The sequence below is a fragment of the Saccoglossus kowalevskii genome, chromosome 22 (assembly GCF_978046115.1).
Source record: "Saccoglossus kowalevskii chromosome 22, keSacKowa6.1, whole genome shotgun sequence".
NCBI classification, from domain to species: Eukaryota; Metazoa; Hemichordata; class Enteropneusta; family Harrimaniidae; genus Saccoglossus; species Saccoglossus kowalevskii.
This window is the reverse complement of record NC_140662.1, coordinates 4310105-4319042: the sequence shown is the minus strand read 5'-3', so window position 1 is coordinate 4319042 and position 8938 is coordinate 4310105.

Below are 8938 nucleotides of genomic sequence, written 5' to 3'. Positions count from 1 at the left end.
GGCTGAGTCAAGTGTGGCTACCAAACAAGACTGCCCTTGTGTTGTGGGTTCTTTCCCCACTGCTACTTTTTAGCATTAATTGTGACTTGTATATTTGAAAACAACCAACAAACGATAACTAGTGACCCTGGTGTAGTCAATGTGAACATATAACAGACGCAATCGTATATTAGAAGTTAACGGTTTATTATGTATAACTGGAACAGATTAAAGGTCAATATTAATTAAGTCACACCGCACAAGGTTCAAATCCCAGTAGGAATACAAGTCGGACTAGAACCCTGTGCGTGTTAACCAATTCTCAACGAGTTACAGCCCGTACAGTAACATGGAGCTTACATCCAAGTGTAAACAATGTACGAATGAATCGTTTAACTGATGCCGTTCCAATCATTAAATATTGCCAAATTTCCAGCGTCTGACCAGTCTACTTGGGCAAAACACGTCAATAGAATGACTGCAAAGCAGTACAAAATTACAGCAGTTATATAATAATGTGATGAATTAAATAAATGAAGTGCACTTCAAAATATACACAACAATAACCTCAAAATATGCATGAAATATGTAACCCTAACGTAGTGTTACTGACCAGTATCATACGACGAATGTCAATTTCTCGTGTTGACGTTATCTACGCGCAGACGACCCGCTGACTTCCTCGGAGATACACAGACAGTAAGTTCCGTCGATGTGTTGTCTCAATATTCGACGCTTTGCAGCCAGCAATGGTTAAAGTCAGTCCGCCGTAATGTCAGTTCTACGAGAAGTCCGTTGAGACTTGTAACTTCTCTGCATTAGTTGTGTTAAGACAATGATGCCCAACGTGGTTACGCTAGATGGAATAGCCTGAGTATGCGATGAAGGGGTAGTTTTATAGGTATCAATATCCAGGTGCACATACTCGATATTCAAATTCCCCGACAAGATGATCTGTTCTCTAAACCATACTATTCCATCAAAGGGTGTCTGGCCCATCATTTAAATAGACACTTAAATTAAACAAACATGAAATGTATCTAGGCGTCCGTACAGCATTTCTAGTCACCTGTGACAGTCATAAAAGATAGTTGAAATTTACAAGAAGATAAATAACGCAAGACTAAATTCAGTTACTTTTTCAGACAATTTTATCCCCTCCCGACATATTTATATCACCTGTATTTCTGACACTGAATACAAATACAACACATTAAATTGTGAACAAAGAAAGCGTCAACAGTAGGACGTAAAAACATATATACTGGTGTATACGTTGTCCACGTTGAGTACAAAACGATGCTGTCACGTGGTAGTCACAGTTACACAGAACATCATCGAGAAGTATATTGCGTATAGGTCCTTCGATCGCGTGTGATCATGCTTTTTTCACGTTTTGTATCAGGTTAATATTATTTTAGAAACTTAATAAAGGAATTTACGCAAACGTTCAAAACGTGATGTCATGTAATTTTCTCTAATTGAACTTTAATGAGCGATATAAGAGAGTATCATGAAAGCCTCGAAGTGCGTCCCGATGATTATTGAATACCACCTGTTATTTAATGATGAAAATTAGAATTTCGTAAAATGACCCGATCAAACTACTACTAATTCTGTTATCTTTTACAACCGAAAATTGCAATTACTTATAATTATACACGTGATACACAGATGTGTCCATGACCTAGATAAATAACCTATACAATTTCTGGAATGGGACAAGCTGGTTTATTTATATTGTAATTTAATTATTTATTTATTCGTAATGGTTTTGACAAACAAAGAACTCAATTAAGGCCTTTTTTTATTTATTTTTTTATTTTGTTTGAGGCCTTCAATATGTTGTTATGTTGCGCAACATCGTCGGTTGTTAAATTAAATAAAGATTATTTTTCTAATGGTAAGATCTGTTATTTCAAGAACTCAATTTCCTCTACTGTTCGTCTAAAAAAATTCACGCCACACAAAATGTAAACTTAGACAGCAGTCACTACTGAAATGTAACATCGAATATTTGTCCAAGAATAAAACTTAAAATGTATTACAATGTTCTGCGTTGGTTCATTCAAAAGAAATGTTCACGAAGGCTTGTATTAGTTACCATCAACGACGACGGATTATGTATACTCTAACGTACATACCAAATTGAACATGCAGTTCCCTACATTATATGCTCCGGCATGGAACTCAATAATCCTTGGCTAGACAGAATACTTGAAAACAAAGCTCACAAAATATTCATTAAACATTACTTGGACATCAAGTATTACAATTCACTAAATAGTATATTCTTTCTATCTAAACTTCAATCAATATAGAGCGACGCCTCTGCAAAACATAGTTTAGACAATCAACTATATTCTCACTTACATTCCGGATCTTAATATCATATATACTAGCGAGTTGCCATGGATATCGAACTGCATCTCTGTACAGCTAATTTAAACTCGCAGCCTACGTGATGGAACATGTTTTGTGGATCTAAATAGCATCTATAATCTCTGAAAAAAAGTTAAGATTTGCAACTATGTCATTCATTGAGGATTTAAGTAGTATATATACTCTAGACTTGCTATCGATATCCCTATGATAGGAATACACTTCATAAACCCATATCTACATATTGGATGTAATACGTTGCCTATATTCTACATTTAGTACATAGCATTATTGACAAACGCCATATTGGTATATAAACAATGCTGCACAAGCTATTATAAGCACGGATACGTCGTTTTTTTTCTCTCCGCTAAAGAAACATTGAATAACCTGAATCGGAAACACACAAATTGTACGCAGTGTTTGAAAATGTATGATGAGTTGGCAACCTATCCGGAGACGGAGAGCGGGTGAATTGGGTTACCTACTTACACCATTGCGGTTGGTAGGATATGAAATAAATGCTTGACTATCCCTGAGAAATTAACGTGTATTCATTTGGGTCTCTTCAGTGTGAGTGTTATCTTCCAAACAAAGCTTGCCTAGAGAGTTCAAGAATAAAAAAAAACTAGTACTAACTATATGTATTATTATATTAAATTATATTTCTGATTTTGAAGTAAAACATTGATACATGGGGTTACTGTAACTTAATAATATTTTACACATGCATTATCCTAGCTCAACAGGTGTTATCAGATAGAACCAAATAATGTCATTCGTCTGTGTTATAACAACTAACTTTAATACATGAAAACCAACACAGGATCAAAGTTTATTTAGGCGACTTCATGTTGTATTTTCCGTATCATTCGAGAGTACGTTTATAAGCATTCTTATGTCTTATCGCCATGCTCTTTAATTATGCGCTTAAATTCTTATAAAAAAACATAACATGCAATATTAATCGTGATGAGTCTGTCGATGCAATTAATATAATTACTCTCCTAGACGACTGCAGTTACTATGGTAACGATTAAACAATATAATATTGCGAAACGCGAGTGAACATTGGTGAAAATAATTATTTCGTTTTGTTACCGGATAAATTGTTTTTATATATGCCACACTCACGGGCGCACTGTTCTGTTCAACCGGCCACAAATAATTAAAATTCATCCACAAACATCCCAGTTGCAAAATAATTACAGATGTTACGTTTTGAATTTAATCAAGTAGAATTAGCAATTTCCTTCCACATTTTGTTTTATATGTTCATGAATATGCATTCTTGTCGCGGGCGAAATCAGCTTAACTAATGTAATATCTTTATTTTACGAGAGTACAATTCAAGCATAGTGTGTTTCCTCATACATTATCATCTTTTAAAATTTAGGCAGAGAAAAAAATAACTTCATTCGGCAAGGTTCGTTAATTCCCGTGTGAGCAAATGCGGTACTGTTTATTCTACACTCTCAGCAGGGTACAAAACCAGGCCTGTAAAATTAGTTATGCACTTTTGGACTTGCACAGATACAAAATTGCAACCATGAAATTGCAGAAAAACAGTATCTCTAAAACAATGTGTATTGCAAACATTGTACATATTTGTGAATTCACAAATCATTGCATAGTAGCAGGTTGTTACATATTTGAATTTGAATATACCATCGGTACTTAATTAGCATAATCATGACAACATATTGCGTAACTGATGGAAATAATGCTTTGAACGTAGTAGCAATGAAACCAGTTTTCTTTAAGCAACTTGATGTTTTTGGTAATTGAGTCTCAACGTTATAGAGACCTGATGTTTACGAGGCGATGTCGGAAATGAACTAGCTCAGTGGAATGGTATACAGTGAATACAAGGGCTGTGGCGATTGTATGTGGACTACCTTGCGAACAGAATCATTCATTCCAACAACTGCAACTCAGTTCATATATCAATTGTTGGATAAAACTAACAAGGAGAAACCGAACCAATATTCGTCAGCTGATTCTTTTCAGCATGATGTGGAATTTCACCACCATCGACCTTTTCACAGGGGTTACTCGGCAGATTTGCATTCGTACAACTCTCCGGGCCCTGTTCTGAAATGTCGACCATATTTGCCACCTGCCCTCTGCCAGGCTGACGTGAGATTTCACCACCAACAGTAGGCCCAGCTATCATGCGCGACTCGTGTTCGCCACTGGACTGACTGTCCCCTTGGGGTATATTATCTGTGACCTCCTTCAGGTCACCAGGAATTATACCTAAACCACCTGTATTAGAAACTTCGTGTCTGTCACGACTTTCAATCTTGCCGATTTCACATGTATGATTCACACAGAGCTCCTGGGGCCCCTTAACCTCAGGGATATTACCGATAACAAATCATACAGTAGATTACTCATACATTCTGCCTTTACAAGGCCAGTGTAATATGGTGTGGTGACGTGTACATTTGCCTTAGTTGCCATCATATATGAACCATCGATCATTACACATTTACGAGTTGAACCATTGAACTGTGAGCGCAGTACCAAACTCTTTCTGATAACTACACCCGAACAGCCAGTAACCCCGCAAATCCCTGATCTTATGGTCATTCACAACACCCTCAGTGACTGGCATATTAAAATCTGACACCTCAGCTCGCACATCCTCGCCTACTACCCCTGAACACAGGCTGCAACAGTCAAACCCTTTCCAGTTGCAGAATGAGTCGCAAAACACTTTCACGTTTATGACCAAAACGACCACAACGAAAACATTTCAATTAATTATAACCACTGCCCTCCCTTGTCTGTGTTTGAAATTTATCTATCGGACTACCGCCATGTAACTTTTCTGCATTAGTTGTGTACGAGCTTCAGACAATGATGTTCAACGTGGTTACGCCAGATGGAATCGCCCCGAGCATGCGATGAAGGCGTAGTTTTATAGGTATCAATGTCTAGGTGCACTTACTCGGTATTAAAATTCCCCGACAAGACGATATGTTCTCTGGACTATACCAATCCAACAATGGATGTCTGACCCATCATTTAAATAGACACTTAAATTACACAAACATGTATCTAGGCATCCGTACAGCATTTCTAGTCACCCCGTGGTAGTCATAAAAGATAGTTGAAATTGATAAATAACGCAAGACTAAATTCAGTCAGACAATTTTATCCCCTCCCAACATATTTATATTACCTATATTCTTGACACTGAATACAAATACAACACATTGAATTGTGAACGAAGAAAGCGTCAACAGTAGGACGTACAAACATATATACTGGTGTATACGTTGTCCACGTTGAGTACAGAACGATGCTGTTACGTGGTAGTCACAGTAACACAGCACATCATCGAGAAGTATATTGCGTATAGGTCCTTCGATCGCGTGTGATCATGCTTTTTTCACGTTTCGTATCAGGTTAATATTATTTTAGAAACTTAATAAAAAAATTAACGCAAACGCTCAAAACGTGATGTCATGTAATTTTCTCTAATTGCACTTTAATGAGCGATATAAGAGAGTAACATCAAAGCCTCGAAATCCGTCCCGATGATTATTGAATACCACCTGTTAACTAGTGATGAAAATTAGAATGTCGTAAAATGACTTGATCAAACTACTACTAATACTGTTATCATTTACAACGGAAAATTGCAATTACTTATAATTATGCACGTGATACACAGATGTGTCCATGACCTAGATAAATAACCTATACAATTTCTTGAATTGGATATGCTGGTTTATTTATATTGTAACTTAATTATGTATTTACTCGTAATGGTTTCGACAGACAAAGAACCCAATTAAGGTTTTTTTTTAAATTTTGTTTAAGGCCTTCACTATGTTGTTAAATTAAATAAAGATTATTTTTCTAATAGTAAGATCTGTTATTTCAAGAACCCAGTTTCTCTGCTGTCTAAAAAAATACACGTCAGACGAAATGTAAACTTAGACTACTGAAATGTAACATCGGATATTTGTCAAAGAATAAATCTTAAAATGTATTACAATGTTCTGCGTTGGTTCATTCAAAAGAACATTTTCACGAAGGCTTGTATTAGTTACCTTCAACGACGATGGATTATGTATACTCTAACGTACATACCAAATTAAACATGCAGTTCTCTACGTTATATGCTCCGGCACAGAACTCAATAATCCTTGGCTAGACAGAATGCTTGAAAACAAAGCTCACAAAATATTCCTTGAACATTACTTGGACGACAAGTATTACAATTCACTACATAGTATACTCTTTCTATCTATACTTCAATCAATCAATCAATATAGACCCACGCCTCTGCAAAAAATAGTTTAGACAATCAACTATATTCTCACGTGTATTCCGGATCTTAATATCATATATACTACCGAGTTGCCATGGATATCGAACTGCATCTCTGTACAGCTAATTTAGCCTCGCAGCTTACGTGATGGAACATGTTTTGTGGATCTAAATAGCATGTATAATCTCTGAAAAAAAGATTTGCAACTATGTCATTCATTGAGGATCTAAGTAGTATCTATACTCTAGACTTGCTATCGATATCCCTATGATAGGAATACACTTCATAAACCCATATCAACAAATTGGATGTAATACTTTGCCTATATTCTACATTTAGTACATAACATTATTGACAAACGCCATATTGGTATACAAACAATGTTGCACAAGATTTTCTACGTATGGGCTTTTATAGGCACGGATACGTCGTTTTTTCTTTCTCTCCGCTAGATAAACATTGTATAACCTGAATCGGAATCACGCAAATTTTACGCAGTGTTTGAAAATGTATGATGAGTTGGCAACCTATCCGGGGACGGAGAGCTGGTGAATTGTGTTGCCTGCTTACACCATTGCGGTTGGTGGGATATGAAATAAATGCTTGACTATCCCTGATAAATTAACGTGTATTCCTATGGGTCTATTCAGTGTGAGTGTTTTCTTGCCTAGAGAGTTCAAGAGCATTCCGCTTTCTGCATTCGTATCAACTGCGCAATCATCATTTCAAGAATAAAAACTAGTACTAACTAAATGGAGTATTATATTAAATTATATTTCTGATTTTGAAATAAAACATTCATACATGGAGTTACTGTATCTTAATGATATTATACATATGCATTATCCTAGATCAACAGGTGTTATCAGATAAATCCAAATAATGTCATTCGTCTGTGTTATAACAGCTAACTTTAGTACATGAAAACCAACACAGGATCAAAGTTTATTTAGGCGACTTCACATTTTATTTCCGGTATCATTCGAGAGCACTTTTATAAGAATGTTTATGTGTTATCGTCATGGTCTTTAATTATGCGCTTAAATGCTTATAAAAAAACATAAAGTGCAATATTAATCGTGATGAGTCTGTCGGTGCAATTACGATAATTACTCTCCTAGACGACTGCAGTTTCTATGGTAATGATTAAACAATATAATATTGCGAAACGCGAGTGAACATTGGTGAAAATAATTATTTCGTTTTGTGACCGGATAAATTGATTTTATATATGCCACACTCACGGGCGCACTGTTCTGTTCAACCGGCCACAAATAATTATAATTCATCCACAAACATCACAGTTGCAAAATAATTACAGATGTTACGTTTTGAAAATTAATCAAGTAGAATTAGTAATTTCCTTCCACATTTTGTTTTATATGTTCATGAAATTGCATTATTGTTTAGGGCGAAATCAGCTCAACTAATGTAATATCTTTATTTTACGAGAGTACAATTCAATCATAGAGTGTTTCCAATTACATTATCACATTTTAAAATTTAGGCCTAGAAAAAAAATTTCTTCATTCGGCAAGGTTCGTTAATTTCCATGTGAGCAAATGTGGCACTGTTTATTCTACAATCTCAGCAGGGTGCAAAGCCAGGCCTACAAAGATACACAATTACAACCATGGAATTGCAGACAAACGGTATTTCTGATACAGTGTGTCTTGCAAATATTGCACATGTTTGTGAATTCACAAATCATTGCATAGTAGCAAGTTTATTATTATGTCACAGAGCGTTGAGGGATTATTGTTGTTCTTTGAATTTCCGCAATTTATAGGTAAGCAATTATTACAAGGGGGTACTATAAACAAGTTTTCACTGCAAGCATATTATATTTGGGTACAAGCTTAGGGAGACATTCATTGAGGTCTTTATTTATTAATTACACATATTACTATCAGCAGTGGCCCACTGCTGGTACTCGAATTATTCATGGTATATTTCATAATGAAGTTATATTCTTATATTTTACTAACATTAATGAACATTAAAAAATATTGTTTTTATTTGCTTCCTCCAATAAATATATTCAGTATTTAACCTGCTGGAATTTCAATGTTTAGATCATCAGCGGTGAAGTTATCAAAAGCGAAAAACTGTCCATCTTCTAACACTGGCGGCGATCTTGTATGTGCGTTTATCAGACTACGCCCGACCATGCTTATGAGTGCAAAGTCCTATACTTTTTATTTTATACTTTTGTTTATACTTAATATTTAATGAAGTCAAAATATTTACATTGGTTTCGGATAAAAGGTTACGTTTAATTTGGTACGT